The sequence below is a fragment of the Microcaecilia unicolor genome, chromosome 2 (assembly GCF_901765095.1).
Source record: "Microcaecilia unicolor chromosome 2, aMicUni1.1, whole genome shotgun sequence".
Classification (NCBI taxonomy): domain Eukaryota; kingdom Metazoa; phylum Chordata; class Amphibia; order Gymnophiona; family Siphonopidae; genus Microcaecilia; species Microcaecilia unicolor.
In genome coordinates, this window is record NC_044032.1 from 423436068 (window position 1) to 423446876 (window position 10809).

General features: G+C 42.7%; 1 pseudogene; it reads left to right on the top strand.

The window, feature by feature from the left end:
• The first annotated feature begins 9543 nt into the window (after positions 1 to 9543).
• On the top strand, positions 9544 to 10569 carry LOC115462116 (annotated as a pseudogene).
• The last annotated feature ends 240 nt before the right edge of the window (positions 10570 to 10809 follow it).

Here is a 10809-nt window from a genome sequence, read left to right on the forward strand (position 1 = left end):
TATATTTCTTCAGACTTTTAATTTTACTGATATGCAGGAGTCTTCTGTTTTCAACCCTGTGGGTTCTTGACTTTGGCATTTATGTTCAGGGCACCTGATGGAAAGAGTTCTGTCTGATTTAATACCATGATAATCAGATCATGAGTAACTTTCTTGAGACTTTTTTTAGGCCACTTTTCCAACTGATACTTGAGGCACTATACAGCATTATCAGTATTCAGATTCAATAAGCCTCAGTGCTAAATAGTGGCTTGTGTTTTCAGTACTTTGGGGCTTTCCTGCACACTGAGGCCACTTTTAGGGGTCCTTTTACTAAGCTGCAGTAAAAGGAATCCATCAGGGTGATACAATCCAGACAGTAAACAAATCATGTATCAAAGCCAACCCACCCAGTTTACTGACAAATTGAGAATCTCTGCATTCACTCACCTGCGAGGTTTCTCAATTGACTTCACTTTTCTTGAATCTGTGACTAAATTAAAAAAGTAGAAGAAAAATAACAGTGTGAGACCAACAAAGCTCTCTTCAATTTAACAAATCAGCTCTGCCTCTTTTATTGTACAAATGTCATTTTCCCCCAAATAGATCAGCAGCGAAGCAGACATCAAGAAGTGACTCTCCTGAAATAACAAGGGCAGTGTAATTACTCCTAAAGCATGCCATGCAATCCAAGTCAGAGAATCCTCTGTCCTACGGGTGTAAAAGCAAGATGAGGACCAAGTGGTGTGCTAGTAAATGTTTAACGACAGGCTCTCTCTCAAAAGAGAAATTAAATAAATAAATAAATAAATAAATAAAACCCACCCATAGATATGCATGTAACTGTATTATACATGTTATTGGTACAAATGATATGCACCAACCAATTTACAAATAATATTAAAACATGCAATATCATTTACTGTAAATTCCAAATGGCCAATTGATTTTTGCATAATGCTTTGGCTGATTTTTAGGGCACATCTGAAGCCAACCTATGTTTGCTATTCATCCAAGAATTATTTTCACAATGAGAACATAAGAACATAAGAGTAGCCATACTGGGTCAGACCAATGGTCCATCTAGTCCAGTATTTTTTTTCCAACAGTGGCCAAGCCAGGTCACAAGTACCTGGCAGAAACCCAAATTGGACAACACTCCATGCTACCAATCCCAGGGCAAGCAGTGGCTTCCCCATGTCCTGTCTCAATAGCAGACTATATACTTTTTCCTCCAGAAACTTGTCCAAACCTTTTTTAAACCCAAAGGCCCTTGAAAGAGCTTGTGGGGACAGCTCAGAGCAGGACGTGGAGAAATGCAATAAGGGAAGGTGGGGACTGATGTCATGTTGAAACTGTGAAGGTCTGAAGGTTTAAATTTTGAACTCACCTGAAGATAAACTTCCTCAGGAGGGACTGGTGCAATTCTTTATTTTGAAGCTATTGAACCTGTGCATGTGTGAACTTTTGTGTTTTGGAACACCAATAAATCTCCTCATACCCTGGAAAGTGCAAGCGTGAAGATATTACCTTGTTGTGTTGGAGGGCGCTCTGGGGCCAGTCTCGCCCTCTCTCTCTCTCTCTCCCCCCTCTCTCTCTCTCTCGTAGTTTTCACAACACTTTAAAAACCCTAGTTGCCATTGCTTGAATTTGCTCTTCAAACGTAAGACATTTGTCAAAACTTACTCCAAAATTCTTAAGGGATGATTCTAGAGGAAAATTAATACCATCAATAGCCAAGAAATTATCATTAACCATATTGAACTTGCTACTAAATATTATGAATTTGTTTTTCTCCTTATTCATTTTTAGGTTGAAACTGGCAGACCTCTCTTCAATCATATTCAACCCTTACCTTGCCCTGGAGTTCACATTTTAATGGACTCCTCCAAAGGGTATATACACTGTTATGCCATCTGCGTAAATTAGTTTCAGAAAACCAAGGCTCGAAAGTTTCCTTCCCAATGATACCTTAATAAAATTAAAAACTATGGGTGATATTGGGGAGCCTTGTGGAACCCTGCAATCTGGTGTCCAAGCAGTAGATAACACTCTCTTCATCTTCACCTGATACTGTCTACTCCTCAAGAAGCCCCTGAACCATTCCAAGACCTTGCCTCCAAAACCATAGTAGTCAAAAATAGATAGCAAAACAGAATGATCCACCAAGTCGAATGAACTCGACATGTCAAATTGCATTAACAATACCCTATTGCGTATACTGATGTCCTGCCTGTTCTTTGCAGATAAAGTAGCTAATACAGTCTCTACTATACCCACTCTGAATTCCAGATTCAGAATCATGTAAGATATTATGATATGACCAATAATTATTTAACTGTTTAGCCACAATATCCTCTATAACCTTTACCAATAATGGTATGGAGGCCACTGGTCTATAATTTGATACTGCTATCAACTGCGATGAGGGATTTTAAGGAATAGGAGTAAGTATAATATGACCCTTCTCCTCTGGGAATTCCCCCTTATCAAACATATGTGCTATACCCTGCTGTACAAACAACACAAATTCAAAAGATGCATTTATTAACAAATTCGCAGGTCAAATATCTATTAAGCAATGTGACCTAGCATATTTTCGCAAACATTGCAGGGTTAAATAAATTGAAGGGGGAAGAAATCTGTCCCAAATTCTATCCCTCTCAATTACACCATTCATATTCTCAAGATTCTGGACATAATCCAATGGGGCCAACCTCTGCACAAGAAATTCCTTTCTATTCTCTATTCTAGTCCTAAAAAATACAGCAAGATATTTTACATTAGCTCAATTATTCACCGAGTACAAATATTTAAACCAGTTGGGAGTACTTATGTATGAAAATCTCTATTTTTAAACACTAGGTTTAAATATTCAACATTATATTTCTATTACCCAGGTGTTAATATTGTTTATCTTTTTTTTGTACCACTGATGAACTGCTTTTTATATATAAAAATATTTATTTATTCTTATTGAAAATCAACTTTAATTTAAAAACCTCAATACAAATAAATTATTATTAATTGTGAGTAGTTCTCAGAAATTAATTGTGCCATATATTGTGTATCATAACACGCTGAAGTACCTCTGAATGATCAATTGATTGACCAACTTCAAAGTCTCTGAATGTCTCGACATAGGTCATTGGTTTACCAATACAGGAGTAATGGCATTCTTCAAATACTCTTCATAGTAGTGCAAAAATGTGTTAAATTTGGGGTTATTCAGTGTATATATCTCAACAAGTTTTGCCTACAGTGACTTCTTCAGGGTATTTTATTCAAACTGCACAAAATAAAATATAACAATTACTTTTCTTAACAATAATCTTTTAGTTAATAAGAAAAGTAGTTGTTACATTATTACTTACATAAGTACATAAGTATTGCCATACTGGGACAGACCAAAGGATCATCAAGCCCAGCATCCTGTTTCTACCAGTGGCCAATCCAGATCACAAATACCTGGCAAGATCCTAAAAAAAGTACAAAACATTTTTTGCTGCTTATCCCAGAAATAGTGGATTTTCCCCAAGTCCAATTTAATAATGGTCTATGGACTTTTCCTTTAGGAAGCCGTCCAAACCTTTTTAAAACTCTGCTAAGCTAACCGCCTTTATTACATTTTCTGGCAACGAATTCCAAAGTTGAATTACACGTTGAGTGAAGAAATCCTTTTCTCTGATTCATTTTAAATTTACTACTTAGTAGCTTCATTGCATGTCCCCTAGTCCTAGTATTTTTGGAAAGCGTAAGCAGATGCTTCACGTCTACCCGTTCCAGTCCACTTATTATTTTATAGACCTCTATCATATCTCCCCTCAGCTGCCTTTTCTCCAAGCTGAAGAGCCCCAGCCGCTTTAACCTTTCCTCATAGGGAAGTCGTTCCATCCCCTTTATCATTTTTGTCACCCTTCTCTGCACCTTTTCTAATTCCAGTATATCTTTTTTGAGATGCGGCAACCAGAATAGAACACAATATTCGAGGTCCGCACCATGGAGCAATACAAAGGCATTATAACGTCTTCATATTTGTTTTCCATTCCTTTCCTAATAATTCTATTTGCTTTCTTAGCCGCCGCAGCACACTGAGCAGAAGGTTTCAAAGTATCATCAACGACGACACCTAGATCCCTTTCTTGGTCAGTGACTCCTAACGTGGAACCTTGCATGACGTAGCTATAATTCGGGTTCCTCTTTCCCACATGCATCACTTTGCACTTGCTCACATTAAACATCATCTGCCATTTAGACACCCAGTCTCCCAGTCTTGTAAGGTCCTCTTGTAATTTTTCACAATCTTCCTATGATTTAACTACTTTGAATAACTTTGACACATTGTTGAGAGCAATCACCCTGATGCAGAGCTGGGAGCTCAAAATGTGATCGCATTGGCATTCATCTCAGTTAACTTTCAAATTAAGTAATATGCACTCTTTTGAGTTTTTTTTTTGCACTTGAATTAGTAATTGGGACAGATGATTGAATTGCAGGATATTTTGAGGCAACGGTTCATTTTGCCCTTCAGCTACCTGTTCTGATGGTCCCCCTTGCAACACTTTTGAAGTTGTTGTTTTACATTTATGATATATATTTTTATTGAGTTTTTTTTATTTTTATTTTTATGAATTTACAAATATTTCAAGGAATTACTCTTGAATAGAAAGTGTTAAAATAAAAAAATAAAAACATATTAAATAAACATAATAGGAATAAAGGAAAACTATTTCACGTATTCAACACTCAAGTCCACTTTAAATGGGGAGATATTCATTACACTGGAGGCAAATAAAAGGAAAAAATATCTATAAGATTTCTGCATCTAGGAGAGAGTGGACATAGTTTACATTATTTAGTTCCTTATGTTCTCTTAGAGGTTACAAATGTTGTTAAATGAGATGGATCCATGAAAACAAACTTTTGTGTATTGTAAATTACAATGCATTTACAAGGGAATCTAAGATAAAATGTGCCTCCCAGGCGCAAAACTTCTGGTTTCAATAACAAAAATTGCTTGCGTTTCTTTTGTGTTTCCTTCGCGACATCAGGAAATACAGATATCTTAAGTCCCCAAAACAATTTGTCCTTACATTTAAAAAACATCCTAAGTAGCCATTGTTTGTCTGGCAATAATGCCATCATAGCTACAAGAGTTGCTGTGATGGCTTGTTCTGATGTTTCAAGGAAATTAGTAACATCTAATGATATTCCTTGTTGTTGTGGATCACGTTGTTTCTGAGGTACATAATAAACTTGAGTAAAAGGTAATAAGTTACTCTCTGGAATCTCAAGAACTTCTTTAAGGTACCGTTTTAACATTTCTATTGGACTTATCATCTTTACTCTTGGAAAATGTATAAATCTCATATCTTTTCATATAGTTATCATATATTTCCGCTTTGCTCCTTAGGTTTGATATATCTTTCTTCTTTTTTATGTTTAAATCTATTTATTAATTTTATATTTTAACAAGCATTCTACTTGTACAGAAATACAGCGTTAAATATAAACCAAAAAGAAAAAAATATCATACATTATTATTCATGACATAATATCTATATAAATAAAATCCCCCCTCAGACATCCTGAAGCTCACTCCATCTGTCCTGAACTCCTGTCCTCCTGGTAGGCTAGGCTATTCGGACTACTCACCCTCAGTCTCAGCCACACCCATCTGGGCTGTAGGCCACGCCCCATCTGCACATAAAAAGCACCCTTAACGTTCTAAAGCACACTCTGAGGCTTCAACAGTTCGTATGTTCGAAGCTCTGTAACCATTTTTAAGCACACTACATCTCTGCCCCGCCCTGACCTATCAGAGAAGGGAGGAGTGTCACAGCTGCACCACTCTGACCTATCAAAGGGAACTGAAACAGGAAAAGGGAAGAGCGTCACACCGAATGACGGACCTATCAGAGGGAAGTCAAATAGAAGAAGGGAGGAGCGTCAGAGGCCAAGGGGACGGCCGTATCTACATCTCATAGGTTTCCTTGCTTTCTTTTCAGAGTATTGCAGCTGTAGCCACTTAGGTAAGTCTAGCAAGCCTGTCAGCTACTGAATACAGAAAGCAAAAGATAGCATGTGGGAACTTGCTCCATTTTGTTCTCTGGAATGCAGTGATTATTATACAAATGGTCTTGCTTTCATTATTTTGGTAGGGGCTGCCTTCATGACTGTCCACAGTCCCCCCAGTCCTGACACCTGACAGGGGGGACAGGGAAGGACACTCACTGTCTCACATACGCACTCGCACACACTCATTCTCACATACACACACGCTCTCTCACAGACACACTCACACCCACTCTCTGTCACACACACACACTTGCACATTCTCACTCTCACAAACACTCTCTCAAACATACACACTCCGCGCAAAACCTTGCTAGCGCCCGTTTCATTTCAGCCAGAAACGGGCCTTTTTTACTAGTTTATATATATATTCAACGTTTCCTTAGACCACTATTCGGGGACATAGTCAAAACTGGAGAAGAATTATTTGTGGATTAACTTAGCATATAATAAGGTTCAGTTGTTTCGTATCTAGAAAAGATTTCAACTGTTCTGGTACAAAAAAAAAAAAAAAAAAGAGTATTTTGTCTCAGCAAAACGGACCAAACATTTACAGGGGTATGTGAGGAAAAATGTCCCTCCCAATTTCAGGATTTCTTGTTTCATTTTCAGAAAATCTTTCCTCCTATCTTGAGTCTGTCGGGTTACGTCGGGATAAATCCAGATTTTCTCCTCATAAAAAGGGGTCTTTGATAATTTAAAGTCTCAAGATCGCATTTAAGTCCTGTTCAAACACAAATGTAATTAGCAAAGTGACTCTGATGGTTATTATTTCAATTGATTGCTCCAGAAAAGCAGAAATATTATCAACATCAATATTAGGCTGTTCATTTACGTGTTCATGTTGTCCCTCTTTCATACCTGGTTTTTGCAGTATATAATATAGCTTTGTTACAGGAGGAATAGCTTCTTTAGGCATTTTAAATTTTTCAATCAGGAATTTCTTAAATAAATCAATAGGTAACATTACAGGTATTTTAGGAAAATTCAATATTCGTAAATTCAACCTTCTATTATAGTTTTCTATCTGTTCAATCCAGCAAAATCTTATCTTTAGCCACTGCTGTTTTAAAACTTTGCAAATGTTGGTTTGATATATCTTTCACCAAAGTGGTTTGAATATTACCGAAATTTACAATTTTTCCTTCCATAACATCAATCCTTTCAGAGCATGCTCTTATATCAGTTTCATTTTTCTCAACTTTTCTTTCAATTTCATTAACTTTTTGGGTTAATGCAGTCGTTTGTTTTGATAAATGTTGTGCCATTTGAGCCACCAAGTCCCACAAATTATCTAGGGTTACCTTTGACGGTTTCTCTAAAGTCCAGGGAGGCAAATTTAGTATTTCTGTTTCCTTCTCAGTTTCTGTTCCTCATTGACCTGCAGTCGATTCCCTCGGAGTGCTTACTTCAGGAGATACTAATCGTTCTCCTGATTCCCTCTCGAGTTGTTTTCCATGAGCTTCACTCGAGTGTAGTTCAGGCCCAATCATCGGAGCCTGCGTGCTTGTTCCTTCGGAGGGGGAGCTCGTCCGTGTCGGCTGTGGGGGCAGAGCTCTCATGTTGGGGCTCAGAGTCACATTTAGTCCTGGGAATGCCGAGCTCTCCTCCATTCTGCTGATGTTCCCTAAGGAACCGCTCCCGACTGTTCCATCATGTCCAGAAGTCCTAAAAAAAACGGTCGATAGGACCTGTAGGTACTGGGGCCGGTGTTGGGGAAGCTCGGACCGCTGCCTTGCCCCTTCTCTTCATAAGTACATAAGTAATGCCACACTGGGAAAAGACCAAGGGTCCATCGAGCCCAGCATCCTGTCCATGAGAGCGGCCAATCCAGGCCAAGGGCACCTGGCAAGCTTCCCAAACATACAAACATTCGGCATTTGGTTTCTCAGGAAATGAGGTCTGCAGCTCTCCTAAGTATGTGCGGCCATCTTGAAATCTCCCCATTTTTATTTAGTTTATAGGGTTTATTAAGAAGCATTTTCGTTGTTTTCACCTTTGGATTTTTTTTTGTTATTGTATCAGTTTATTTATGTCACCTATGCATAACCATGTTTTCCTGAAATCCAAATACACACATTTCATGCTCTCCCTCGATCCAACTCTCTGGTCACCCAGTCAAAGAAATGAATCAGATTTGTCTGACAAGACCTATCTCTAGTAAAGCCATGCTGCCTTGGGTCCTACAACCTAATGGATTCCAGAAACCACACTACTGTATCTTTTTTTTTTTAACCTCAGGGGTTAAACATTAATCTATTAATTTATCACAGAGGTCAGACTAACTGGCCTCTATTTCACAATCTTCTCCAAGGGGTACAAGGAGCACTCAGGGAGGACACAACCATTGTGGAAAATCTAAATAAAGGGCCCTTTTTACTAAGCCACTGTCGGGTCTGGGTAGTGGTGAGCCCTTAGGTTCCCTGAGGCCCGGAGGACCTCAGAGGACTGCCGCGCACCCCGGATCTTCACCCGTGGCGACCGCCGTTCACCGAGGGTTGAGCCCCCAGCTGCAGGCGGCCAGCGGGACTGCTGGAACCGCGGGGTGACGGTCGGCCTGGCTGGACGCCAGCAACACAGTCTCTAGAGGTGGCTAGCAAGGACGGCTAGCTGAAGGGAACACAGTCTCTGGAGGTGGCTAGCAAGGACGGCTAGCTGAAGGGAACACAGTCTCTGGAGGTGGCTAGCAAGGACGGCTAGCTGAAGGGAACACAGTCTCTGGAGGTGGCTAGCAAGGACGGCTAGCTGAAGGGAACACAGTCTCTGGAGGTGGCTAGCAAGGACGGCTAGCTGAAGACAGTCACTGGAGGTGGCTAGCAAGGACGGCTAGCTGAAGACAGTCACTGCACTCCACGACGTCGGCTTCTGACACACGAAATGGAAGCGCTGGGCCCTTCTTGCTTCGGGGTTTAAATCCCCCGCCCATCTCTCTTCTTCCGGGAAAGGAGCCAATCCCGCCGGCCCTGATAGGCAAGGAGCACCCGGATTGGCGGTCCTGCCTACCAGGCGGAGACTCTCCTACCACGCGCCAATCCGGCGCGAGTGGGCGGAACTTGTCTGCTGCTGCTCGGCCCGGGGAGACGACGACGCTGGCGCTGCCATCTTGGCCGGCGTCTCCCCTTCCCCGAGGTCGGCGTCCGCTCCCGCCGGTCGCCGGCCTCGGAGCGACCCGCGGTAGCGCTGGTCCCATCAGCGGCTGGTCCCTGCCGCCCTGGAGCCCACGGCCCCTGGCGACCCCCGCTCCCCGCCGCGGGAGCACCGGTAAGGACCCGGAACGGGACAGCCACATTATAGGCACGTTAGAGTTTTTAACGCATGTTAACCGTGTATGCGCGTTAACAGTGTATTCACCTACAATATCCCTATAGGTGCCTAAACGATTAGCATGCATGCTAATTGTAGGCGCATTAAAAACACTAACATGCCTTAGTAAACAGAGCCCAAAGTCTTTTCTTCTATCTTTATTGAAGAGGATGTTGGGAGATACCAATGTCGTACACATTCTTTGATGATAATGACAAAGAGGAACTGAAGCACATCATACTGAATCCGGAAAATGTAACAGAGAATATTGACAGAACCTACTATAATAATTTGCACCTCCAACGTTCTGAAGCTGATTGCCAGGAAGTTGAAGCCCAGTTCGTAATGTCTGAAGCCTTCCGGTGACGTCACTGTGTTGCCTGGGAAACCGTGACGCATCTCAAGCACGGCCCTACTCCACCACTGTTAACCGCTGTTGCCATCTCCTCTTGTTTTGAGCTGGCTCCGGTGTGCACAGCTAGCCAGTTCACGTCCATCACCCAGGTCCCAGTGCGGCCCTTAGAGAGAATCATGCCTATTTGTATCATCAAGGAAGCAGCTGTGGCGGCCATAGGGTCTGGCGGCGATTCCTCTCCAGACAGGACGTGCTTGGCCAGTGTCCGCCTCCTCAGCCAGACTGAGCCCCTGATGCCCACTGCTGCTGCTTCTTGGCTCGCCAACAGGAACGAGGAGCCCCCTAGCCATGCTTGCGACAACCTGGCTAGGGGAGCTGGTGCTTACTGGCAGCCGTTGGAGCAGGACCGCCACCTGGATATGCTACAGAAGCCACTGGCCTATAGTTTTAGCCGGAGCCCCGTGAATAGGAGCCACTGGAGGGATGGCGAGGGATGGCCGGAGCACAAGCTAGTTTCCTGCCTGCGCCAAGAAAGCTGTCAGGATGAGCTGCACTGCCCGAGGGCCAATGAGTAGCTGGACTTGAAGTTAAAAGGCCTGAGGGGTGAAGCGCTGCTTGCTGCTACCAGGGCAGATAAGAACAAGAAGCTGGCTCTTTACCTGGCTGAGGTGGAAAAGCAGGATAAATATTTGCGGGAGAGAGACAAGTATCGCTTTCATATCATCCCCGATGGCAACTGCCTGTACAGGGCGGTCAGCAAAGTGGTGTACAGGGACCAGGCCAGACACAAGGAGCTGAGGGAGTGCACAGTCTTCCACATCGCTGACCACCTGGACGAGTTTAGCCCTATCATCGAGGGGAAGGGGGGAGGAGGAGGGGGGAAGAAGAGGAGGGGGAGGAGGAGGGGGAGAGGGGGGAGGAGGAAGACAGGCAGGGGGTCGGGAGGGGGAGGAAGGGGTGATGAGGGGAGGGGGAGGGGGTCGCTGGGTGGCGCAAATCGGAGGGGGTCCTGAGATGAGAGAGAGAGGGGGGAGGGGTCCTCAGATGAGAGAGGGTGGGGGTCCTGGGGGAGGGGGGAAGGGGAGGAGGAGGGGGTC